The 27,957-nt window shown below is 32.7% G+C and overlaps 1 protein-coding gene, 1 long non-coding RNA gene and 1 other non-coding gene across 7 annotated transcripts in view; all 3 read left to right on the top strand.

The window, feature by feature from the left end:
• Positions 1–27,957, top strand: part of MAGI2 (membrane associated guanylate kinase, WW and PDZ domain containing 2) — a 1,116,223-nt gene that overhangs the window by 439,577 nt on the left and 648,689 nt on the right. The gene's annotated exons all lie outside the window — the stretch shown is intronic.
• LOC116665021 lies at positions 4,687–27,864 on the top strand. Its single transcript, XR_004321602.1, has 3 exons — positions 4,687–4,697; positions 8,789–8,794; positions 27,208–27,864. It is a non-coding gene; the product is annotated as an uncharacterized LOC116665021 (long non-coding RNA).
• TRNAA-AGC lies at positions 22,883–22,954 on the top strand. The gene has a single exon. It is a non-coding gene; the product is annotated as a tRNA-Ala (tRNA).

The raw sequence follows: 27,957 nt of genomic DNA on the forward strand, positions 1-27,957 counted from the left end.
TTCATGGACTAAAAAAGTCAAGCTCTTGGAATAGATATAGATTTGAATTTTTTTAAACTATCAAAGAAGAATTTCAGCTACATAGGAAAAACTTAATTTTCATCATGATGACTGATGGTCCAGATATGTTATGTAAAAAGTCTGAATTATTGGAATTTTAAGAGACTGATGTTTTTCTTACGGCTTTATTTCACTGTGTGATGCCAGAAATATTTGTGCTAAGTTTTCTGAAGCAGATTCTATGACAAATGTCATAGATATACTTGTTAAAATCATTTGTATATACATGTGAATGCTATGAAACCTCACCAGTTTATGGAACTGTTGAAAGGAATAAAATACAGTGAACTTAAGGATGTCATGTTCCTTACCAGTGCTCTTTGATTGAATTGTGGAAAGCATTCACGAAAATTTACTGTATTGTTTTAATTCAACGTTTTTCAGAAATAGAAGAAATACTAGCCAGATATTCAATAAATAAAGAAAAAAATGCAGTGTTAACATTGTCTTGCCAATATCATGAGGCAAATAAACTAATTTTGAAGCTCCAAGAGAAGAAAAACTTGTGATCTATGTAGACGGTTATAAGCATTTAGGTTGAAATTGAAACTTTTTATAATACAAATCATTATAAATGATCTTGCACATTTTTAAACATGAAGCAATATACAGGTTTAATTACTAGTAACAGTATTATGCCAATCTTGAAGCTGCACAAAATACATGAAATATGAAGAATGCTTTGTTGAGCTTGGTAAATTTAGGGTTGTTTCAAATATGTGCAATCATCGTTTGAATTCAGTGTCACTGAGTTGACACAAGAATTAGAATTACTTTACTTGGACATAGTTTTTGAAACTGATATGCTTTTGTTTCAGAGTCAAATATTCTTCTTGTAAAGAGACAAATAAACCATTGTCAATATATATGTACCATATCTTCTTTATCCATTCATCTATTAATGGACACTTAGGTTGCTTCCATATTTTAGTTATTGTAAATAATCCTGCTGTGAACATTGGAGTGCATATATCTTTTTGAATTCATGCTTTATTGTCTTTGGATATACTTAGGAATGGAATAGCTAAGTCTTATGGTAGTTCTGTTTTTATTTTTATTTTTTGGTAACCTCCATACTATTTTCCATTGTGGCTGTATTAACTTAAATTGACACCAACAGTTTACAAAGGCTCCCTTTTCTCCACATCCTTACCAATACTTTATTTACTGTCTTTGTGACTATAGACATTCTGACAGATATGAGGTGATATTGTGGTTTTGATTTGCATTCCTTGATGATTAGCAGTGTTGAGCATCTTTTCACGTGCATTTTAGCCACCTGCGCATCTTCTTTGGAAAAAAATTCCCATTCAGGTCTTCTGCCCGTCTTTTAATTGAGTTGTTTGGTGTTTTTGATATTGAGTTATATGAAGTCTTTATATATTTTAGACATTAACATCTTATCAGACATATCATTTGCAAATGTCTTCTCCCATCCAATAGGTTGCCTTTTCATTTTGTTGATGGTACCCTTCTCCATGCAAAGCTTTTGAGTTTTATTAGGCCTCATTTGTTTACTTTTGATTTTTTATCCCTTGCTTGAGAAGACAGAGTCAAAAAAGACCTATGTCAAAGAGCACACTGCCTTTGTTTTCTTCCAGGAGTTTTATGATTTCAGGTCTTACATTTAGATCTTTAATCCATTTTGAATTTTTGTATATAATGTAAGAAAATGTTCTAATTTCATTCTTTTACATGTAGCTGTTTGGTTTTCCCAACAACTAGTTGAAGAAAATATCTTTTTCTCATTGTGTATCTTGCCTCCTTTGTCATAGATTAATTGACCGTGTAAGTGTGGCTCTCTATTCTGTTCCACCGATCTATGTATCTGTTTTTGTGCCAGTATCATACTGTTTACTGTAGCTTCGTGGTATATTCTGAAGTCTGGGAGGGTGATACCTCCAGCTTTATTGTTTTTTCTCAATATTGTTTTGGCTATTCTGGGTCTTTTGTGTTACCATACAAATTTGAGAAATTAAATTTATTTATTTAAATTTTTATTATTATTTGTTCTCATTCTGTGAGAAATGACATGGGCATTTTGATAGAGGTTGCAGTAAATATGTATTTTGCTTTGGGTAGTATGGATACTTTAACAGTATTAATTCTTCCAATCCATGAATAGGGGATACCTTTCCATTTATTTGTATTATCTTCAGATTCCTTCAGTGATGTCTTACAGTTTTCAGAGAATACATCTTTCACCTCCTCGAAATTTCTTTCTAGGTATTTTATTCTTATTGGTATGAAATGGTGTGAAATGGCCTCACTGATGGGGTGAAGGGAAAAGGTGATGATCCAAGTAACTCTGAAAATGAGTGAAGTGTGTAGGACTAGAGGTAAAAGAACCTAAACTTTAGTGCTGTATTCTAGTTGATATAATTATTTCCCACAGGGGTACAAGTGAACAATTCTTATATAGCTAGACATAGATATAGACATAAGTAGACATATAGATATATAGATATAGACATAGATAGATAGATAGATAGATAGATAGATAGATATCTCCTGGAATTGAACAGTTCAAGAAATGAATTGTTAATGGTAAGAGCCAATTTCTCCCTGTTAGAGTAGAGGGTTACAGATAAGCAAGAAGAAGACAATGATCTATGTGGTGATAGAATTAGAGTTGGAGACATCATTACTCATGTTTAACTTAATATAGATACAGATGGTTATACATAGAAATATTTACAGATATGGGTATATACACAATTAGTATATACTCATATATTTCCTTGCTCTGTCAGCTGAAAAGGCCTGAAAGCAGCAACACCCAAGTACCAAGCATTCATAGGGTCCAGATATTGTTTTTCTAGTACTATTGTATTTTGGTAAGAGAAAGAAATAGTCTAAAACAGCTATGTACTCTAGGGTTCCAGTTTTATGACATTATGTAAAAGGCAAAAGTAAAGGTAGTAAAAAGATCAGTGGTTTTTGGCATTTGGTCAGGGATAGGAGCCGTGTTGAACAGATGAAGAACTGAAGAATTTTAGAGTGGCGACACTTCTGGATAATGCTGCAATGTTGGAGACACGACACTATGCATTTGTCAGAGCCCATAGAATTTTACAGCACAAAGAGTTAGCCTTCATGAATGCAAATTTAAAAAAAAAATTAGGCAGTGAAGGGAATCCCAAGATGAAATGCAGAATGTGACAAAAATAATCTAACTGCATTACAAACTGAAGAAGAAACTGATTAACTTTTAATTAATCAAGAAATTCATATTGCGGGTCTGCAGTAGCTCACCGTGATCGTATAGTGGTTAGTACTCTGTGTTGTGGAATTCATCCATGTCTTTTCATGCCATAATAGCTTATTTATTTTAATCCCTGAATAGTATTTCATTATATGGATGTACCCTAGTTTGTTTTTCCATTCACCTATTGAAGGACATCTTGGTTGCTTCCAGTTTGGGGCTGCTATGAATAAAGCTTCTATAAACATCCACACCATCTTGGGTTTTTTTGCTATGTAGATACGAGTTTTCAAATCAATGGGAACTTGCCCCTATTTTTCAGTTGTTTGGGTAGATAAGAACCAAGGTGACTAATAGCCAATACTAATACTTTATAGATAGTAAGCCGTCAGTGAATGCTGACTAATACATACATGCATTATTTTCAAAAAAAGGTAAATGGGGATCTATCTAGTTAGAAGAAAATAATCTTCAGTTTAGCACATTAGTATGAATCTTAGTTAAAGAGTGAAAGAAGGCAGTAGGTTTATGTTGAACTTCCTAATTCACTGTATCTTCTCTTTGATTATAATGTTATATATAATTTAAGTAATTTGTTTTTATTATTTTATATCTCTTTATATAGTCACCATTAAGAGATGTGTACACTAAACAGACACCTTACTTTTATCTTTATTTAAGTGTGTTTCAGTATATCAGTAATCAAATGCCTACATTGTACATGGCAGTACATTGTTGAATTTAGTTCTTTTATTTAATATGGTCATTGGAAAGTGAAAAGACTAATCTGAGAAACTTCCATCAGAACTTATTCTTTATTAAAGTAGTATTTACAGTGCATTTTAAATGATTGTGTGTGTGTGCGTGTTAATGAATATAAAACACAAGAGAAGATGACAATACCAGTAACTCTGAGTAATTATTAAGCAGCACTAATGAATGTTTGGAGAGAACACCAGTTGGGCTAGACTCCTAATTTGCCACTGGAAAATTTTCCAGATTTTCTTAAGACATGCTGGAAGTTTTACCTTTCGTTTTAGAAACAACAAATGTTACTTTCTCTTTTGATATCTAACAGTTCCCATTCCTCTGTCTTCCCTCCTTTCCATCTACCATACAACTTATTTGTCACCTAAAAATATTTTTAAATTTGCAATTAAAATAATTTTCTACTAAAATTCTGTTTATTTCGAACTGATTTCTCAAGACTAGCAACCCATACTTTGGATCTCAGTTAAACCATCCTTCTCATGGGACACCAGTTTCATTCTACATTTACAAGGCAGAACTTTTAAGTGCTGTGGACTTGTTTGTTTAAAAATAAGGCCATTTATATTGACAAGTAACCTTTTTAAATTGCCTTACAATATAAGTCTTAAAATGAAAACTCCGATAAATGAGTCACATCTTTTGAGTTGACCTGCTCTTCCCAGTCCCCAAAAAAAGAATGGTGATTGCCTTGATAGTGTATGTTTTTCATGGATCTGCAATAAAATTTATTTGAACAGTAAAAATACTTTATTTGACCCCATTTGGAAAATAGTTCAGGTAATATCTAAGTACTTCTAATTTTCTGGGTGCTTGCATAGTAAACGTAACTTATTTGGCTCACAAAATTAAAGGAAAACTAAGCACTTGTATTTCTCAACATCAGATCTCTGATTTTAATTGCTTTTGTTCTTGTTCGCTGAATACATCAGGCATATTTTCTTGTTAAAAAACAGGCAGTAGGAGGAGAAAACCTTTTTAATAGTGTATACCTACCCTTATATTGTCATTGCATTTTCCCACTGGAAAGAAGTTAATTATATATGTTGAGCATATGTCTGTGAAACTTTGGAAAATATCTTTTAAAACTGTTAAACAAAACTGTTGAAGACAGAGGAAAAACACAAGGAAGGCAGGATAAAGAAAACACCCCCCACACAAGCAAAATCCAGTGTTAGAAGAGCAACAACAAAAAAAAATTTGAAAATATATGATTTAATAGTAAAATTGCTGCACCTTATACAGTACTTGAAGGAACCAAAGATGAGTTAAATTATTATTCTTTCCATAGTATAACCAAATATTTCCCATTTAAAAAATAGCAAAATTAAAAGATACCAGTAAAAAATACTACTATCCTATTGCTATAGATTTTTTCTTTGAATGGCGTTACAGAAATGATTAAAATATGTGCTTTCTGGATCTTTTTATTTCACTGAGACCATTTCTTTACTATCATTAATGGAACTATTTACTGGTTCTAACTTGAAAAAACTTAGTATATTTCCATTAAAGCAAAACCATGGAAATTAATATTTTCACATCTTTGTTATACAGTCATGATAGACTCAAATAGTAAACCAACTTTTCAATACATGGTCAGTTCTTTTAAAAAATATCCAAGCATTACATAGGATCATAAAGTATAAATTGAATATCAATATATATAGCCAACTTAAAATATATATTGTGATTGTCAAACTATGTGACTTTCTCACGTTCTCCATTTGAACTATTCATTACTCCAAATTTAAATAAAGGTAATGACATGGGCTACAGGATTCTCCTTGCCTCTGTTTTTTTAAGGGAAAAAATCTAATCTGAATCTGTCATTGTCGGATTAACATATTAAAATCTTTCAAAAATTTTGAATTAGAGTAGCACACCTTTATTCTAATTGAATTGTACAGCATGTCAAATTCCCCCCAAAAAACTGTTTGACTTTAATTCTAGATAGTTTTAAAAAGGCTATTTATAAGTAGTTATATACATTTAATTATGAACACGTATTATTTTCATTTGAAAGTTTCAGATATCTGTTTTAAAAGTATTAAAATTTGGCAGGTATTTTAAATTGGACTAAAATGGGTAGTAAATACAATATGTTTGTTTATGCAGTTTGTAGTTCCATTGTGCATTTAACACATACGTTTTCATTTACTATTTCTAAAATAGCATCTCTTTCTCCATTCCCTTACTATGCTTTATTTTTCTTTCTCATACCTATCAACCTGTTATAGAATTACATGTTTGTTTTGCTATTGTCATTATTGTCTGTTTCTTTCATCAGAATGTGCAGTCCATGAGAACTGTGGTCATTTCGTTTAGTGCTGTATCTTCACTGCCTAAAACAGTGCCTGGTGCTTAGCAGGCATGAATGACTATTTGTTGAATGATTGAATGAATACTACTCATAAATACATCCCATACTACTCTCCTTATTTTATAACTGAGGAAAGAGAGGTTCAGATTAGCTACCTAACTTGCCCAAAACCTCACAACAATGGAATTTATCCCACAGGAAGAAAATTCTTTCTTATTCCTAATCAAGAGCTGTTCTAATACTATCTTTGTTTGTAGCACTTGATCTCCTTTTTTCCCTCTGATTAGCATTATATTCACATTTGAGTAAAGCAATTGGAAATGGCATGCTGTCCTTCTATTAAGAAATAAAGAAGACTTAAGTAGCATCTCAGTAAAATATTTAACAAATTATATTAATTTATTTTTGGAAAACTAATCATGAAGTATCATAATAGGCCATTATACTGTTCTTTTTTAATAGAAACCACAGAAAATTTGCACAGTTTCTTACTCCCCAAGACTGAAATATAATCACCAGTGTTCATGCGTGATCTCATATTTTATTATGATTTAAAATAAATGTATTATTTTAATTAATAAGTCAGTGAAGCAAGCATTTACTAATTATTGTTTTACCTTGGAATCTTGCTTATTTTTATCTGTCTGTTATTCCATTAATGCCTTTAATATTTAGATAATACTAAATTTAATATTAGTATATAACACTAAACATTGTATACAATTATATCACAGTGCATATAAGTATACAGTACCATCTTGAGATGGCTTTGCTTGCAGCTGCCCTTCAGTTACATAATTCCCTCACCCCAATATCATCATTTCCTTACATTGCAGGCTTCCTGTTCTAGGCTGCATTGTGTCCCTCCAAAATTCATATATTGAAGGCCTAATCCCCTAATTCAGAAGGCCTAATTCAGAATGTGACTTCCTTTGGAGATAGTACCATTAAAGAGGTGATTAAGTTCAGAGGAGGCCCTTAGCGTGGGCCTTAATCCATTCTGACTGGTGTCCTTATCAGGAGAGGAACATATAGAGAGCCACCAGGGCTACTGGTGCACAGAGGAATGATCATGTAAGAACAAAGCAGCAGAGAGACGGCAGCCATCTCCAAGCCAAAGAGAGAGTGATAAATTTTTACCTTTTCTCCTTAAGAAGAAACCAGGCCTACAGACACCTTGATCTTGGCCTTTAAGCCCCCATAATTGTGAGAAAATGAACTTTCATTGTTTAAGCCACCTAGTCTGTGGCATTTTGTTATGGCAGTCCTAACAAACTAGTATGTTTCCTATCTGACTGCTCCATATCCCTTTAAAGTTTACAAAGCAGTACACTAATATGTTACTTTATAATCCTTATCCATTTGTTAACCTTTTCATTATTACAGTATGCTACTAGAAGTATACAATCTGTGACACCCAGGGCTTACACGTCTATAAGCAATTCTCATTACTAGAAAGCCTAATAAAAATTGTGTATATATAGTAGATGCTCATTTAGGTGATAAAGCTCTTTCATGTATCAGTTAATGGGGACAGGGACTAGATAATATAGGAAGGTCTTGATATCTTCATGATAGATATATATGTGCTAAATGGTTCAGATATGAAAACAGAGAAGCGAAATGGTGCTTATGACTCACCCAATTTATGCACAAACACACTGCCTTTCTTTCTCGCTCTGCTTCTGTCTCTCTTTCTCATACATACACACAAATCTTTAAAAATTATTTTTAGCCTGTCTCATTTTCAAACAGTGATTTGTGATATCTAACAAAAATGTATGAATTACTTAGTTTAAAAAAATGAGCACATAAGTGAAGTAGGGATATGGAACATATTTCTAGATAAATCTAGATAAAAGTTGTGATATAAAGTTCATACCCTTAAGACACTGCCAAGTACTGAGGATAGGTTGTAAATTTGACTCTGAATTTCTTAACCGTGAAAGCAATGAAAAAGACAAATTCAGTTACAAGAGTCACAATTGCCAAAAGATGAAAACAAGAGATGTTTCCCGATTCTCTGACCTATGAGAAATTTCCCCCAAGAGTCCTCATGAAGGGAGCACTATATGGTGTGGGAGATCATTTTATCATATATATCCCTACCATAAATGCAGCCAACAGTTTATAAAACATAAAATCAATTCTGAAAAAGCCCCAAAAAATAAGATCTGAATACACAGGTCTCTGGCAGCCTGGCTTGATCTAAAGATGATTTTTCCATAAATTTCTATTATGAACATTTCAGATATATGGGAAAACTGAAAGACTAATATAGTGATTAACAACATCTAGTTTGAATAGTTGTAAACACGTTACCATAGTTGCCTTATCCATCTATCTATCTATAAATTTAGATGAGGACAACAAATTTTAATGTTCTGAGGGTAAGTTGTCCAACAGTACATACCTTCGGTGTAGTTTCTCAGCCTAAGGTTTTTCACTGACAAATCTTCCAAGAAGGTGCAAATGGGAATAATAACCACAAAAGGCTAATATTTAACAAAAGGTGAGCAAAGAGTTCAGAGTTACACTCTAGTAATTAACAGGGGTGAAGCTATTCTATCTTATCTAATAAGGGCAAATCTATATTGTGTGACATTCAGCCAATCTGACAATATGGAAATACACATATACATGCACACACATATCATAGTAACTATTTTCTCTTTTTTTTTCTTACTTCAGGAATAATTTCATAATAAGGGGAAAATAGAGTTGAGATTAGCAAAATAACTGATGTCAGATTATTTTATTAAATTCCTTAACCCTTTTAACTCTTCAACTCACATAAATAGTGTAAGTAAGATTTATTTTGACCGGGTCTTACGTATTCCCTCTAAGTGGCCTGTTCAGCATTTCACACTCAGAAATGGAAGCATTTAAAGTCAGGAGCCCTTACTGAACCTTTAAATGAAAACAGAGCATAAAGGAACAAGCCTGAGACAGCCATTCACACATATGAAGTCTTTCCTTAGTGGAACACCATGAAGAAAATTCAGTCCCTTAAAAGAATAAATAAAACTTTAATTAGAAGTTCTTTGCTATGTTAAGGTACTTAAAACACCCAACGAGGAAGGGACTTCCTAATACATTTCCAGAGACAAAATTTTACAAAGAGCTGGCCACTATCTGTTTCTGATTTCCCTGCCAGTGATACACAGTTCAGAAAGCTGAAAACAATGCAGATTTGTGTAAATACCAGGATGACATGGGACCTAGCACATTGCTGTATTTCATAATACAGTGAAAAAAACATTTGGAAACAAACACTTAATTCTAGTGTTAACCACTTAGTTCTGTTTCTACTTGGTGAAATCATTCTTCAAACCTAGTTTATTTGCCATATCATCAGACACACCTTCCTAAGAGAAAAATAAAAGGACTCAAAAAATCTTTCACATCAAATAAATGGTCATTTTTCGGTAGTCCTATCTGGCTCTGTACCTTGCTGCATTAAAATTACCTTGGTGTGACATATTTGTGGATGAACAACTCCTTGAAGTGCACAAATATTGACAATGCAAATCATTGCTAATAGTCAGGATCCCTTCCAAATCATTTAGTCATAGATACTTTGGAAATGCAGGAGACTGAACTTCTGAGGATAGGAACAACTACCTTTTGAAGTCTTCAATTTGTGAACAAACAACTAAGCACACTAAGTTCAAAATTTATAGAAAATTAAATGGAAAATTCCAGAAGGAAGATTGCTATGTACTATTCAAGGGATTTAAATAGAAATATCCTTAAATTTTAGTTTGTATGCATACACACACCCCCAAACTCTGTATGTCATTTTGTATCAAAAATGACACAGTGATAATTTTACAATTTTTAGAGTAATTTAGGTAATTTTACTTAGTTGAACTTTAAATGTACTTTCTGACATAGACAAGTTAGGCATCATTGTTTTTAATTATATTGATTTAAAAGAAAACCTGAAGCTCAGAAAACTTATCCTACATTACCCAGTTATCAAGTGGTAAATATGAGTATAGACTATCGTAAACCAAGTTGAATCTCAAGAAGATAATATAATGCTTTTGGATTTATTTAAGTACTTACAAGCTAAACATAGAATGTTATACAAAAAGCACATAGCTGATATATGTCAATGGCTCAAATGTTATATAGTCTAAATAAATAAATGAATAAATAGACAAATAAATCAAGTTGACATAAATAAAACACATTATAAATTCTAGTTCCTATCATTTTTAATTGACACTTTTTCTGGGAGCTCATCTAGTCTTCATATTATTTGAGCTTTAACTATTCTATCATTTTTCCCCCAGGATGAGCATATACGATCTTAACTTTTTTCAGAGGTAAAAATTGTTTTTTATAGAATTTTTAATGTTTTTAATGATATTTCTGATGCCAAAGTTAAAATGAGAGAATAGGTTATAGTTTTCTGAAGAGAACATAAGTAATGTAGCTTTGTGGTATAGTTACTAGGATAAAAAGTATTTTACCCTTCTCTCCTCTCTAAATGACTTTGCATTTTGCTGTCTAGTCTATACTTTTTACATTATTTTTAAATCTTATTTTTTAAATTTTAAATTAGCATGTAAAAATGAATTTTTTACTCTACATTTTGAATTTTATCACATGTGTAGATTCACATAACCAGTGCCATCATGATACAGAACATGCCCCAAACTCTGTTTTGCTATACCATCCTTAATCCCCAACAATCACTGATCTGTTTGACATTGCTATAGTTTCTCTTTTCTGAGAATGTCATATAAATTGAATCATACAATATGTAACCTTTAGAGACTGACTTCGTTCACTCAACATGATGTCTTTGAGCTTCATCCAAATTATTTTGTATATCAATGATTTGTTCCTTTTTATTGCTGAATAGTATTTCACTGTATGGATGTGTCACAGGTTTTTAAAATTCAGTTTATTCATTGAAAGACATTTGGGTTGCTTCCAATTTTGACTATAACAATTTGTGTACTGATTTTTGTGTGAAGGTAGGTCTTCATTTTCTAGTGTTAGACTTTATAAAAAGAGTCAACAAACTTTTCAAGAATGGCTTTACTATTTTGCATTCTCATCACTGTACAAAGTTCTAATTGCTTTACATCCTCACCAAAACTTGGTATTGTCAAGAATTTTTAAAGCCATTTAATAGATATGTAGTGGATTCTCATCATGATTTTAATTTAAATTTCTCTAATGGCTAATGATATTAAATATATTTTAATACGTTTCTAGATACCAGTTCTTTGTCAGATATATGATGTGCAAATAATGTATCCCAGTCTATATAATGTGTCTTTTCATTATCTTCATATCTTTCACAGAGCAAGTGTTTTTAATTTTGATAAAGTTTAGTTTTCAGTTTTTTTTAATGGATTGTGCTTTTGCTGTCATATCACTGCCTAACTGAAGATCATATAGGCTTTCTCCCATACTTCCTTCTAAAAATTTTATGGTTTTAACAAATATATCTGTGGTACACTTAGAGTTAACTTTGTATATGATATGAAGTTTAAATTGAGGCTCATTTCTCTCATATAGATATCTAATTGTTTCAACACCATTTGTTGAAAATATTATCTTCACTCCATTTCATTGCCTTTTTAATTTTTTGCCAAAAATCAATTGATGATATTTGTGTAGCTCTATTTTTATAATTTCTATTAGGTTTTATTGATCTCTATATTTATATTTTCACCCATACCACTGTCTTTATTACTGTAACTTTATTATAAGTCTTAAAATCAGGTAATATGATTCTTACAAATGTATTTTTCTTCGGTAAGATTGTTTTAGCTATGTTAGTTCCTTTACCTTTTTATATGAATTTTAGAATCAATTTGTCTGTATCTACAAAAAAACCTGTAGGGCTTTAAATTGGAATTACATTAAATCTATAGAACAATATGGGGAGAATTGGTATTCACTATGTTGAGTCTTACAATCCATGAATACAGTATGTCTCTGACTTATTTGAGTCTTACTTGAGTCCTTTCATTAAATTTAGTGGTTTTCAGCAATCAAATTCTGTACCTATTTTGTTTAATTTATGCCTGAATGTTTTATTTCTAGAGCTTTTGTAATTTTTTTAAAATTTTATTTCTAATTATTTATTACTAGAATATATAAATATGATTTCTGATGTGTTAACCTTTATGTTAGTTTTCTATTTTGTATAACAAATTACTATAAATTTACTGACTGGCTTGAAACTGCACAAATTCATTATTTCACAGTTTCTCTGAAATGGGTCTGGAAATGACTTAGCTGGGTCCTCTGCAAAGATATACTGGGGAAGCTTCTGCTTCCAGTATCCTTCAGATTTTTGACAAAATTCATCTCCTTGTAGGACACATGGCAGCTTGATTCTTCAAAGGTAGCAAAGGGCATGGAGATTCTAGAGACAATATTTTAGAAAGAGAATCTTACATAACATAGCAATTACAGGAGTGGCAATTCATCACCTTTGGCGTATTTTGTTGGTTAGAAGCAATTCAAAGGTACTACCCACATTCAAGGGGAAGAGCTTACACAAAGGCATGAACACCAGAGGATGGATATCATGAAGGTGCCGTAAACATATTATTGTATCCTATAATTTTATTTAACTTTTTGTGTTGGTGTTGGTTTTATTGTTTGTTTGCTTGCTTGTTTTTTGTAGATCCTTTAATATTTTATATGAAGATAATCATGTTGTCTCAAAAAATAGGGAAATTTTTTCCTAAACTTTATGTCTTTTATTTCATTTTCTTATACTATTGCATCAGCTAAATCGTACAGTATGCTGTAGAATGTAAGTACCGAAAGCACACATCCTTACTTGTAGTAGATCTTAGGAGGGAAATTGTCTTTTACCATTAAGTATGATGTTAGCTGTGGGTATTGTGTAGATGCACTTTATCAGTTTAGGAAGTCACCTGCTAATCATAGTTTGGGGAAATCTTTAATCTTGATATTGATTTTTATTAAATGCTTTTTAGTTCATCAGTTATATCACATATTAGACAATATGGTGGTTACATTGATTGATTTTCAAATATTGAACCAGCCTTGAATTCCCAGGACAAAACTCACCTGGCTGTGGTGTTATTCTTTGTATGTATCACTGATTCTATTTGATATTATATTGTGGATTTTTGCATCTTTGCTAATGAGAGATATTGGACTCAGCTTTCTTAAACTGTGTATAGTTTGATATGGTGTTAATGCTGGCCTCACAAAATGAGATAGGAAATATTTCTTCGTCTTCTATTTTCTGGAATAGATTGAGCATATTGGTGTTATTTTTTCTTTCAATGTTTGAGAGAATTTGCCAATGACACCATCTGGGACTGCTGCTATTTAGTATTCAGAGTTCTCAAAAAATTGTTCTGTCTAGGTTTTATAGCTGCATTTAGTGGGAGAGACAAGGTGGATATGCTTATGTGTCTTACCCAGAATCAGAACTTGTAGCCTGTTTTTATGATGATTTCTTATATGTGCTCAGTTCTCAGCTGTCATTCTCCTGGAAGTCACCAAATGGTTAAGTTGGTAACCGTTACACATTTTCTCTACCAATAAGCACATCCAAACAATGGGCTCATCAGCCCATTTTCAACTATATTAAGAAATGCAATATTCCTTTTAGATTTGCTAATCTAGTGTTTTTTATTATCATCACATGACACTTACCCAACAATTTTTGGTGGAGTAGAACTAGAGCAGTTACTATTTTGAAAGCATCAGGTGTATCAGTTTTGTTCTGCTATAAATTCTGGTCTTATCTATTAATTAATTAATTAACTGTCCCTATATACCACAAGGATCTAATATTCACATGCTATATGTTGAGCTGGTTTTAACTTGTGGTGTGTTATTTCAAATGATGCCTGCAAAATATGCAAGCCAAAAATCTCTATCAAGTGTCTATGTCTGAAAAGCCCAGGCTAAGAAACTTTAATTCCCAAACCAGAAGTTGTAAAGGTCCAGATAATAAGTATTTTAGACTTTGCAGACTACTTGTGTTTCCATCACCTATTCTTTGTTTTCTTACGTCCTATATTAGTTTCTAATTACTGCTATAACAAATCACCACAGATAGTGGCTTAAAAACACAAATGTATTATTTTACAGTTCTATAGATTAGAAGTCTGACATGGGTCTCATTGGATTAAAATCAAACTGTTGGCAGGGCTGCATTCCTTTCTAGTGAAGAAATGATTCCCTAACCTCTTCCAGTTTCTAGAGGCAGCCCACATTCCTTAGCTCATGGTGCCACTCCTTCATCTTCAAAGCCAGCAGTGTAGCATCTTTTTGCCCCTGCTTCTGTCCTCTCATCTCCATCTGACCACAGACAGGAGAGGTTCCCCACTTTTAAGAACTCATGGGATTATATAGGGCCCACTCAAATAATCCAGTATAATCCCTTCTTTTTAAGGTCTTTAGCTTAATCACATCTGCAAAGCCCCTTTTGCAGGTAAAATAGCATATGCACAGGTTCTGGGGATTAGGATATCTTTTGAGGAGGAATTATTCATTCTGTCACACAGCCTTTTAAAAATAAAATGGTTATTCTTAGTTCTGAGGTCATACAAAAAAAGCAGGTCACAGGCCAGAAGTAACTCTGCAACTAGTTATACAAAGGCAAAATTTTAATTCTCCATTTCCTTTCATGTTTACATGTTAATAGGTGAAGCTAGATAAGGAAAACTACTTATGAAATGAAGATTAAGGAAAAAACTTATTTTTACTCTCAGTAATTTGGGAAATGAATCAATGACTTTTATAAAGAGTGAGAATGTGTGTTGTTTTTAATTCAAAGAAAAAGTTTATTCATATGTATTATAAAAATGTGCATGATTTGGTAGATTCTGGGTAAAATTCAAAAACCATTTTATTAAGATACATTTTAATAAATCAATCAATCATATGATTTAAGAGATTATTTATTACATGTTATAACATTTTCATTACTTTTTAGTTGTATGAATGTCAAAATGTTATAAAATTAAAATATAAAAGGTGATTTTTCTCCTTTTTAGTAACTGCAAGCAGCATATTCATTTTTCTGAATTCAGTTCTTTATACATTATATGCAATTTCCATAATAGAATAAATTCAATGCATTCATAATTTAAAATTATAAAAGATTTACTCAACTTTCTACAAAACTTAAATACTTAAGCAGATTACTATTGTTGAAAGTTCTTTTGAGTTAGTCAATATTTGATATTAATTTGTAAAATAATTAGACTCTAAATCCTCTAGAATTGCGGTTTCTAGCCCATTAATTGATAACAAGAATAAATCCTAAAAAATGAAGTACAGAAAGATTTTAATTTATCTACTGCATCCATAAAAACAAAAAGAAAATAATATTAACATAAAGTTTGTTTAAAAGTTTACATTTGTATTTGTAACTTATAATTTGAAATGTCTTAGAAAAATCATGAATCATTCCTAAATCCTGTTAACTGTCAATTGTTATTACAGCATATCTTAATAAGAAGAAATTGTTAGTTCTTTTTCATTGGCTATATTTATGATGTTACTAAAAAGTTTAATTCATGGAAACAAAAAGACAATTCTTTACATTTTGGTAGAGAAAGAAATGAGGGTTAGTTTTTAGTAAGAAAAATCTAGCACTCAAATTTCACTTGTGGTCATCTTGTTATCCAGAATGATAAAGAGAATAATGAACTCCTAGTTCAATTTTCCCATTTTAGTACCATTTTGATGCTTTCAGAACTCACAATCAGAGTCAAATATTTCTTTAGAAAAATAAAGAGTTACTTTATCACCACAAATTATTACCACTGCCCCGATGGATTAAGTGAAATTCTGATAACACAAGAGGTCTTAGTTTATATTAATGGACCAACTCACTTGGTAAAATCTGGCCTGATAATAGCCAGACCAGTCTTCCTAAGTTTGAAAGTTTTGCAAGTTTATTGTTTGTAATCATAATTTTAAACCTAATATATAGATATTGATTGTAGATGTTTTAGAGTACAGAAGCTTGGTGTTTAATCTCCAGGGTAGAAAATGGTCAATAATTTATTCTCCCTTCCTGAATATTTTTAAGTTAACCTCTCTCAGACATACTACCAACACTTTAAAATAATTTGAGACTTCTAAATACCAACACTTGGAATAGTTAAATGAGAAGACATTTTCTATAACTTCTCAGGAAAATAGTACATCAATTCCATTAACAGCTTTTCTTAAAAAAAAAGTTACTAATATGTCACTAAAGAAATTTCTAGATATCTTTCAGCAATTCTCATGTATCTGGGAAAACTAGAAACAGATCTGCCTAATTAATTTTTTCAGTGATGTACTTAACCTGAAAGATTTCAGGTAAAGAAACCTCTGAATTTCACAAGAAATCCAAAGGAATTAAGGGCTTAGAAATTATGATTTAGGAGTTGCTTTACCAACTGTTTTCATAGTTTTGTTGCCTGAAATTTCAGGCAATTTCTTCCTTTTTACATTGAAAACACATTTCTGACACTGTGCCAGACAATATTTGATTAAGTCAAATATCCTAGAGTCAAGCTCACCTGATTATTCTGGAAATTGCTCTTCATTTATTCTCATGATGTTGTCTTTAAAAAAAAAATCAAAATATTTTTCAGTCTTTGGGGGCTCAATAAATAATATCTCCTTTTCCACCTGCAATCTGAAACAACTGAATAATAGGAAAACATAGTTAAGGAAAAAGGGAAAACAAAATACCACCTTTCATCACAAATAAAGCTGATAGCCTAGAATGTGGCTCACATCTATAATGAAGGGGCTTCTGAAAACTGAGCACCAGAATTAAATAGACTTACCTACAACAGTCATGTTAACTGTGAGTAGTTCACTTTTACAAGACAAAAGGAAAGGGTTTGGTTACACAAACACACTTTCCTTTCCACATTCCCAATCCAATTGTCACTTTTCTTCAGAGGGTGTAATGTTATGCTAATGGGTGCCCCTCCACATGACAGTTGACTTTAGGTATAGAGATAAAGCATTCCACCCAATATTGTACTTTCTAGGTTCATCAGTTACAATGTTTGAACCAAATCATCTACCGAATGCTGTCCACTGTCTCTCCAGTCATGAACGGTATAGTTTGCATGAACTGTGTATATCCAGCTGAGCATAAAACTTTTAACCGGAGTCCATGAAACGACCAGATTCAGTATTAAACTGTAAGTGTATAGTCTGAAATTCCTCTTGCTTCACCCCACACCACATAGACAGATTTTTTTTTTATGTTTTCACCGTAAGTATTAAGTTATACTTAATCTGTTTAAGGTATTCAGAATTGAAAAGCATTACTTCTTAGAGCATGAAAGAATGTTGGGCCCCATTTAACTGACTGCAGTCATTCCCTATATATGCTCCTGACAGAAATAAAGTTCATGGACTGAGAAAAAGATACCAGCATGTTGCTGGTTAAAAGTTAGGGTCACATAGCTTTATCACATCATGGTTCCTGCCCTTTCACTGGGTGAATAGCGTCTGAGGTGAGAGGGCTGCCTCTACTGACATGGAAGCACAGTGCTTCCGCACTTCCACCACCAACAGCAAAGGGCTTTGTGGTCCACCTGCCTGTTTGAATTAGTCCTCCTTGACTCACCACATAAACCTTTAGTTTCCATTAAGTGGATTTCCTTTGTGTATCCCTCATGCTGTGCTTTTTTCCACTTTCCTGAATTTTCACATTTTATCCCTTTTTTTTGGTCTGTCTTCCCCTCAATATCTTTCATTATTCTATACCATAAAGATCAACTCAAGTTGGTCCTTCTCCTTAAAAGGTCCACCAATGTCCCAGCTCAGGGCCCATTGAACTATCTATTCTCAGAAGTCTTAAAGCACTTGTTTAAACTATAGACTCTGCTCAATCACTTAGATCAAATTCCTGTTATGGAGGTGGGTGCTTCATCATAAGTCTTCTAAGTAGACCATAAACAGCTCAAGACTCGGGACAGTATACATCTTTTTTATTCCCTGGAGAGTATGTTACTAAACCATAGGCAGTTGCTTTAAGGAGTACTGAAGTGAGACAGACCTAAGTCTAGGGCCAGGCACTGGAACCTACTATTGGTATAATCTCCAGCAAGTTACTTCTAAGCCTCAGTTTCCTTATCTGTAAAATTGAGACTGTTGTAAAGATGATGTGTTCAAAGTACTTAGCATGATTACTGGACATAATATTCAATAATATTAGTTACTATTACCATTGTTTTTTGCTGCATGTTCATAGTTAGGATAAACTTTTTTGAAAAATAGACTGTATTTTATTTCCTATAGAAGCACATCCAGTGCTCATGTGGAAAATATACAGCCACCAGGACCACTCTTGTGCCTTTTAAGCAAAACTGAGACTGACGAAGAAGAACCATTGAGACTTTTTTTTTCATTGAGACTCTTAATTCCTTAACTCCTGAATGTTGTAGCTCAGTAGTTCTCAAAGTATTATCTGGAGCATGCATGATTCCATGAGTGCAATACTGTATTCATAATTCTAAGATGTTATTTGCCTTTTTCACTGTCATTTTCTCATGAGTGCACAATGAACATTTCTAGAGGCTGTATGACACGTGATATTGCAACAAATTGAATAAAGAAATAGATTTGAGAATACAGACATCTTTTATTAACCCACACATTATAGATATTTGTAAAACATGAAACAATGTCACTCTTCTCATTAAATAGTCTTGTTTTAGAAAATAGTTTTTTATGTTTCATAAAATACATTATAGAAACACAATGGGATTATAAGTATTACTTTTAATGAATTAAAATGTTTTTTAATTATCACTTTAGTATCTAATACTGTGAATATCAGTAGCTATGACCTACAAAAATAGAAAGTCTTTGTGGTCTTCAGTATTTTACAAGACTGAAAAGGAGTCATGAAACCAAAATGTTTGATAGCTGCTGGTGTAGCTGACCATCCTGGGTTTTAATGGGCTTATACATATAATCAGAGAGAAGTAATAAATATATGTGTCAAATATGAATTATGGTCATATGTTTTTATCTCTATAGTTTTCCTAAATTTATTCTTTCCTTCTTCGCGATCCTTTACTCTTGTATTTCCACATCCCCTCACCTTCTAAAAAGAGCCATCATGAATTTCACTTAGTAAAATTGAGACACAATAAAACACTTACAAAACAAACATAAATATTTCATATTTTCATGTGATTCTCTCATTGATAATAACTAGGGGGTATTTTGATCAAATGTTCTAGCTCTAGGCAGGATCCCACTGAGCCTTTAATAACAACAATAATAAAAGTAATGATAGCATTATGGCTGACAATATAAAACACTTATTATCTGCCATTCACTACCCTAAGTAATTTTAATGTGTTATTTCACTTAATCTGCATTATTCACATGTTGTTCAGGAGGAAACAGAGGCCCAATAAATTAAGAAACTTAACTAAGGTCACACAGGTAGAAATTAAACTTGCTTTAGAGTTCATGTCTTGTCTACATCTAGAATCAAAGCTCTTTCTCTATCAATATCACTTAAAGTTTCTCCAGTCCATATTTGTTTACTATGTTTTAAAAATTTGTTAATGCTTAGACTAGCAATTCTTTAAAATCAAGTATGCTTGTTTTACTTTTTATTTCATGTATAAGTATGGGTTTGATTTAGCATATCATGATTATATTTCTTAATGATCTTGTCCAACAAATTAGCTGTCAGTTAATTTTGTATTCATATGTGTTAATTAGTGATGGATTATTGTTTAACATAAACTTAATGACTTAATAATAAATGTTTACTGTTTAACAAACACTTAGTGCATTTAAACTATAATAAATATTTATTATCTCAGGGTTTATTTGAGTTAGAACTCCAGTAATGGCTTAGAGGACATTCAGAAAAGATTCTAGATGAGAGTTAACATCTTGACTGCAGCTTCCTGAGAGACTGCTCTCATCTGAAGGTTTAACTGGTGCTAGAGGATCCACTTCCAAGGTGGCTCACCTACATGGCTGTGGACTGGAGATCTCATTTCCCTGCTAACTATTTGCAAGAGATTCCTACCCCATGGACCTTTCCATAGAGCTTCTTGAGGTCCTTGTGACATGGCAGTTGGCTTCCCCCAGGGTGAATGATCCAAGAGAAAACAAGGTGAAAATTGCAATATTGCTATGATTTAGCTTTAGGTCACATGCTGTTACTTCTGCGGTACCCTTTTGGTTACATAGGTTAGCTGTATTCAGTGTGGGAGTCAACTACTCTAGGGCATGAATACTAGGAGGTAGGACTCATTGGTGGCCATTTTGGAGGCTGGCAAGCACAATGTATTTTTATTTTTTTTAAACATAAAGTTTTGACTGAACTTCAAGTAATAATTTTGACTTTTCAACTTGATTTTCTCTTATTTTATCTACTTTTTTTCTCCTCTAACCTCACTTTTCTCCTCTTCCCAAATTTGTATTTTTTATTGAGGTGTATTAAAAAATTAGGAGAAATGGAGAGCAGGGAAGAAAGATCATTGCCTTGGAGTCTTTTAGGCCCAGACTTGATTTCTAACTTTCCAATTTACTTATCTATAAAATTGGGATATTTATACTTATTTGGCAGATTTGTGGTAGGATTAAATGAGTACCTATCATGATAATTGTTCAAGAAATATCAGCCCTGTACCCTTCAATTCAAATATCTATCATTTCTTGTACTGTTCTTTTGAAAAATGCAAGGTAAAATACTTGTTAATTAGTAAATATGTTTAATATAATGTATTCATTTTCCAATTTTTTATTGCCATCATTCCCATTTCCCTACCTAAACATTAGGGGTAGCTCCAAGGAATTGGGTGATTTGTTAATTTTTTAAGATTTCTTTTTAATTTTAACATTGCAAAGTACTGTACTGTGTTATCTAGAAGTATACTTAGATGTAATCCACAGTATTTTTATAAACATAAATGAGAAGTAAGATACCAGTACTTTTTTCCTTATTCTTGATGTTAATAAGTTTTCATCATATTACAAGATGGAAGCTTGTCTCAGTTTATACTATTATACCAAAGGGAATAGAAAAATTTATGCCTTTCTTCCCAACTAGAGGCCATTGCCAGTCAACACTACCACTGAATCAGACTGTACTGAAAAAAATGGAAAACACAGTACCTGTCTACATATATTTGTTCATCTAAATAATGGGTTTAATATTTCACCTTTATGAGACTCAATTTGTTATTATTAGAAAGGGTTCTAAGTGTAATAAGAAATGCAGTATAAATATGATACAGTGGTTCTTGAGTTTAGCTTATGCATGGGCATAATTTATACAATGTCAGTTCAATCTGTAATGTGAAATTGGTAACAGAACATGACACAACTGAAGCTTGATGCAAGAATGGCTTTCTTATTCCATGTCCCAGCCATCACAATTTTAATACTAAATGGTTTGTTATTTTTTATTAACTAGACTTTTTTCTCGATGACAAACTGAAGGAATAGTCCAGAATTTTATAAATATCTGCAAATGTTATGTAAATTTTTGGTCACACATAAAGTAGTAATTTTCTTTTTCACTTGGTTTGAATTTACTTTTAAGTATCTGAGTCACATACATAAATATAAGCCATAAATATTATTCAACACGTTTCAGCATTTCCTTTTTCTCTTTTCCTGATGTTTCATTAGTGACATTTTTCAAATCAAATTTAACTAATCCTTGGTTCAGTCTCCAAACAGGAAATTGGTTCCTGTAGGGATCCGAATGACAAAAGAACTGCTCACTTAGAGGATGCTTTAAAATACTTTGTTCTTTGAAAAAAAAAAAATGCAAGCCTCCTGATTTTTCTGACCTTAATGCTCTGATTTTTCAGTTTGGATTTAACTGTGAATGAAAAACTCTGAAAAGCCATATAATCCATCAATATTATATTTGCTAGAGCTTGAGTTTCATACATCAAAGTATTTTTTATGGCTTTGATATTTTTCCTCCCTTAATTATGTCAGTCCTAGTTGTATTGCATTTAATACTCTTTTCCTGTCTTGCTTTTATTAGCCGTTAGCACTTCTTGTAGAACATATCTAGAATTCCCGACATCAGTTACTCAACCTTTTTTGACTGATAAGTATGTTAGTGTTTACTTTAAGGCAAGAAAAGAACATATTTTCAAACTGCACGTGTAAATTGCAGATGATCTATTCTGTATAGCCACACGTATATGTGATATGCAGATATGTGTGTATAAAAACTAGCATTTAATGATAATCACACCATTTAATATTAAAAATAAAAATAAATAAAAATGCAGTTTACCAAAAAACAAGCTAAATAAGAAAAAACGTAAAGGAACCTAGGATCAGAGCAGTCAGAAAAGGTCTTCATAAGATATAAACAGAAACATCTCACTACCATGCTAAACCACCTTTGCTTCCATTTGCATCTTGAACAAAATACAAACTCTTAAACTTTGCAAAAAAGAACCTAAATGACATAGCTCTTGCCCTCAAGGAGATTATGGTCAGGTTTGAAACACAGGCATTAGTATTAAATAAATTGGGAGGAGGGTATAGCTCAGTGGTAGAGTGTGTGCTTAGCACGCACAAGGTCCTGGGTTCAATCCCCAGTACCTCCATCAAAAGTAAATAAGTAAACCTAATTACCTTCCCCCACAAAAAAGATTAAAAAAAAAGAAAGAAGTATTAAATAGATATTCTTAAGTATGTAGTTATATATGTAGTGTTTATATATATATATTTAAGTGGGATAAAGGAGAATGAAAAGGGACTATGAGAGAGGTTAACTTGAGCAACTGAAATTAGATTGGTGAGTCAAGGAAAATCTTTCTGAGAAAGTGACATTTTAGTTAAGCTCTGAGGTATGGAAGAGGCCAGAGAAGAGCATTCTGGAGGAGGGGAGAGTTTGTGTGAGAGCTTGAGAAAGGAAAGACCTTGATAAGCTGGAGAAACAGAAAGCTTTGATGATGGATTATCCAAAATGAACGCCATAATATAGTTAATGATATGTTCAATTTTATTAGTCAGAAATCATTTTTATGTACCTCAGTATTTCCTCTGTGCATGTCATAGTGTTTAGTAGATATTAGATCACCAGTTAACATTTAATGATAAAGTGCAAAAACAAGTTTAATGGTTGACAATAACTAAAAGGGGGAGAGGTAACTGTAGTATCTACCTCATATGATTGTGAATCATAAATGAGATCACTAATAAAAGGTTCTGATCTCAGAGCCTGGCACATAGAAAGTGCTTGATAAATGCTAGATTTAAAAAATTGAAGTTCCTACTTTTCTCTTGAGTTTTTCTAAATAACCATTATATTATATTGCGTGACAAATATATTTTACAACTTTTAAGTGAAATAATCCCTATATACTACCACAAAATTCTAATTCATCACTTGAATTGAATGTCGTCAATGTATTTTTCTCTCTGATTCCTACACGATTGGCAGAGGTAAATTTTCCTTTCACATACAAACACATGCACACTTTTGGATGGTTGGTAGACAGTGAATCATCAATAATGGTTTTGGGATAAGTGACAGCCTCAAAGCTTGTATCTCCCTTTGAGTATCAAAATGTGTATCATTTTCAGCAGCAAAAGCCCATTGGCAAACCTAGTTTTAAATACAGTTTTGACTCTCTCACATTTTTCTTGGTTCTGCTGTGAAAAACCAAACCTAGCAGTTCCTATACGTGGACATGAAGTCCTTGCCTTCTTATTAGGAGCTCTATACTTCAGACCAGGCAATTTGCTATTTCCTTGTTTCTAAATAAAACTATGAAGATTCCTATTGCTGAAATAAAATCTGTTTTGGAATTATTATTCTTGGTCCTTAAATCTCTTGTCAGATGGTAAACAAAGTACTCAAAAAGATACATTCATTTTTCTTAGCCACAAGTACAGTGCATTACCCAGATATGATCAAACATTGTCAGTTGCTTAGATTATTCTAAAATAAACCATTGAATCCTATAGATAAAATAAAAATATGTTCCATGGTTTCTATGAAATTATATTCTCATAGATCATTTATATATTTTTTTCACTTTAACAATTTTATTTCATTTTTGGGTCATATTTCCTGATTTTTATTCCAGCTCCACCTTCTCAAAGGGAGAAGGGATTTTTGTTCTTATTTAGTCTTTTTTTTTTTTTTTTAATTGAAATAGAGTCAGTTCCAGTGTGTCAATTTCTGGTGTACAGCACAATGTCTTGGTAATGCATATACATATATTCATTTTCATATTTTCTCATTAAAGGTTATTACAAGTTATTGAATATAGTCTCCTGTGCTATATAGAAGAAATTTGTTTTTTAATCTATTTTTATATATAATGGATAACATTTGCAAACTTCAAACTCCCAAATTTATCCCTCCCCATCCCCTTTCCCCTGGTAACCATAAAATTGTTTACTATGTCTGTGAGTCTGTTTCTGCTTTGTAGAAGAGTTCATTAGTATCCTCTTTTTCTCTTTTTTTTTTTTTTTTTCAGATTTCACATATGAGTGATATCATATGGTATTTTTTTTTCTCTTTCTGGCTTACTTCACTTAGAATGATGATCTCTAGGCACCAGTCAGAATGGCCATCATTAAAAAGTCCACAAACAATAAATGCTGGAGAGGGTGTGAAGAAAAGGGAACCCTCCTACACTGTTGGTAGGAATGTAGTTTGGTGCAGCCATTATGGAAAACAGTATGGAGATTCCTCAAAAAAACCAAAAACAGACTTACCATTTGACCTAGTAATCTCACTCCTGGGCATCTATCTGGAAGGAACTCTAATTTGAAAAGATAATGCACCCCAATGTTCATAGCAGCACTATATACAATATAGCCAAGACATGGAAACAACCTAAATGTCCATTGACAGATGACTGGATAAAGAAGTTCTGGTCTATTTATACAATGAAATACTATTCAGCCATAAAAAAAGAATAAAATAATACCATTTGCAGCAACATGGATGGACCTAGAGATTGTAATTCTAAGTGGAATAAGCCAGAACAAGAAAGAAAAATACCAGTGTTTATTTTTATTTCCTTAAATATGCCTGTTAAGTTCAGTGCCTTTAATTAAACCATGCTATTCACAGTTAGGTATGTTCAGTTTCCTTTGTTGGTTCAGTTCAAACTTGAAACCCCAATAAACATTTTGCAAATGCCTGTCATTGATCACAAAAAAATGAGCAAGAAGATATGAGTGTCTCAGTGTGAATTCATTACTCTTATTAGGAAAATGACAAGTCCTACCAAGTAGAACACAATAGAATAATTTTCATGTATTAGCTACAGAGAAATATTCTTATTATATTATCACTTTTATGTGTAAATGTGAAAAGAAAATTAAATGATCAAAGTAAGATAAAAAGTAAAGGTATACTAGACAAAACAATTTTTTTCATTTTTGTCATGGAACGGGGACAGTAAATCATTCCATCTCTCTGAGAGATCGCTAGTGATCAGTAATATCCATGTTCTTTTCTTCTTGGGCACAGAGAAGTCAATTCTAGATAATACATTATGAGCTAAAATTACCATTTTCAGGCCTGTTTCATTAAACCTTCACCTGAATAGAGAGGACAACAAGGACCTGAAGGCAAGGGGACGATAAGATGGAAGGCCTGAATCCCTAAACGACTACATGGATCACAGTTCCTCCTCCCCACCCCCAGCTCACCCCTCATGCCAACCTACGTTGATCTGTGAATGACAAATAAGCTTTTGTTGCCTAATGCTTCTGATATTTTGGGGCTGTTTGTGATTAAAGTTAGGTTACCCTGACCAATCCAGTACCTTTTTTTTTTTTTAAATAATAGTATTGCAGAATTTAATCAGAATCCATGGATATAGAGCTTCTAAATCCATGCATTCTGGATGAATTAAATAGTGGTGGTACCTTCAAAATATTTATTATAGAAAGATTAATCATACCACAAAGCTGCTAGGGGCAAGCTTAATAGAATCACATAGAAAGTATTAAGACATTCACACTTCTATGTAATGGAAGATCTATTTTCAAGTGTTCTAAATAGTAAAATAAACACTTTCTGCCAAAAAGGAATACTGCTTTCCATAACTATGCTGATGTTTTGTAGCATATATTTTTCACAGACTGAATACTCAGAAAAATATTCTATGGAAAAAGCTGATCCCACCGGGAGCTAGTAATTGGCAAAAAAAAGCTCAAACCCAAAATACTCAGGTAAGAAAGGCAGAGAACAGCAGCATCACACAGCTTCAATCAGCAACCTGAAGTATATAGGATCAAAGCATTTCCTAGAATTTAAGATCTACTACTTTCAGACTAAATTTTAAGACAGAGAAAAAGCAAAGATCGGTGCCCTGGCATAAGAAGCAAAAATCCTTCCTCAAGATTAGACCCCATGGAAAACAGTAATGCAGCACACACAGAAGGGAATCCAAACTGTGACAAATCTCTCTCCTAAGCCTCATACATGACGGGTTTTCACCACGTCCTTAGAAAGGAGGAAACAGTTAACAATCCATATGTATTACTTACAGTGCCATACAGAGTGATGTAGAAAATACTCGTTAATAAAGGAAGCTTCAGTCATTTTTCAGTAAATTGTTTTCATGTTCACATTATGTTCTGAATTTAGGGCTCACCCCTGCTTCCAGGATTAGATTCCATATTTGGTGTTCAAAAAGACCAAGCCAGGGTTTTTGGATTTCTGGATTTACAATGCATATTTCCGCCAGTGTGCAGAGCAGTCACTGGACATCCCTTGCGCAGCTCTTATCAACAAATACATCTAAACCCAATTGTTGTCCACCGCCTGTTTCCACAGCGCTACAGTATATGAGGCATATATTCAGCAAAACATGAACAAGATATAAAGGGACACCGGCAAAGACAGATAAGGACCTGTTCTGATCAGGTAAAGAATAAACTGTAAAAGTCACTGCTATTATTAAGCCTCAGCAATTTCATAAACCCCCTTAGAGAGACCTAAGATGGACACTGTGGTAGTCATCCAGGAAACATGGAAAATCCAGTCGGACAGCATTATCTGTGCCTGTTTCTTAGTCTTCTTGCAAGCTAGTAACTATAAGGAGACAGAAGATGCTGGACAATGGCCTTCAGAATTCATCTGCTAGGCCATACTACAAATTTGTCACCCAGTAGTTTTGCTCAAACTGCATGTTAGATTTGCCTGGTTGGAGGAAAAAACTGAGTAACGTGAGCTCAGCTTGGACACTGCACATCTGTCTGCCCGTTTCACTCGGCACAGTTCAGAACGAGAATTATCCTATAGTAACTCTGGTCCCTAAATATCAAAGAAAGTCATGGGCCTTTCTCAACTGGAATATGACCTAAAGATTGTGGTTTGTTGTTCAGTATCCACTATGAAAACTGAAGTGTCCAAAGACTAATCTCAAAGAGATGAATAAAGAAAAGAAACAAAATGAAAGAAGAACAAGAAGCAGTAAAGACTACACAACCCATCAGACCCATTCTGGCCCATAACTTCCTAAGGAGAAGCCAAATATACTCAAATGACCACTACTTCTGTTTGCAAAGAAATGAAAATTCAATAAACCAACCTATTTTGTTTTCTTTTTAGCTTAAATTTGTTGTTGTCAACATG

The sequence above is a fragment of the Camelus ferus genome, chromosome 7 (assembly GCF_009834535.1).
Source record: "Camelus ferus isolate YT-003-E chromosome 7, BCGSAC_Cfer_1.0, whole genome shotgun sequence".
Lineage (NCBI taxonomy): Eukaryota > Metazoa > Chordata > Mammalia > Artiodactyla > Camelidae > Camelus > Camelus ferus.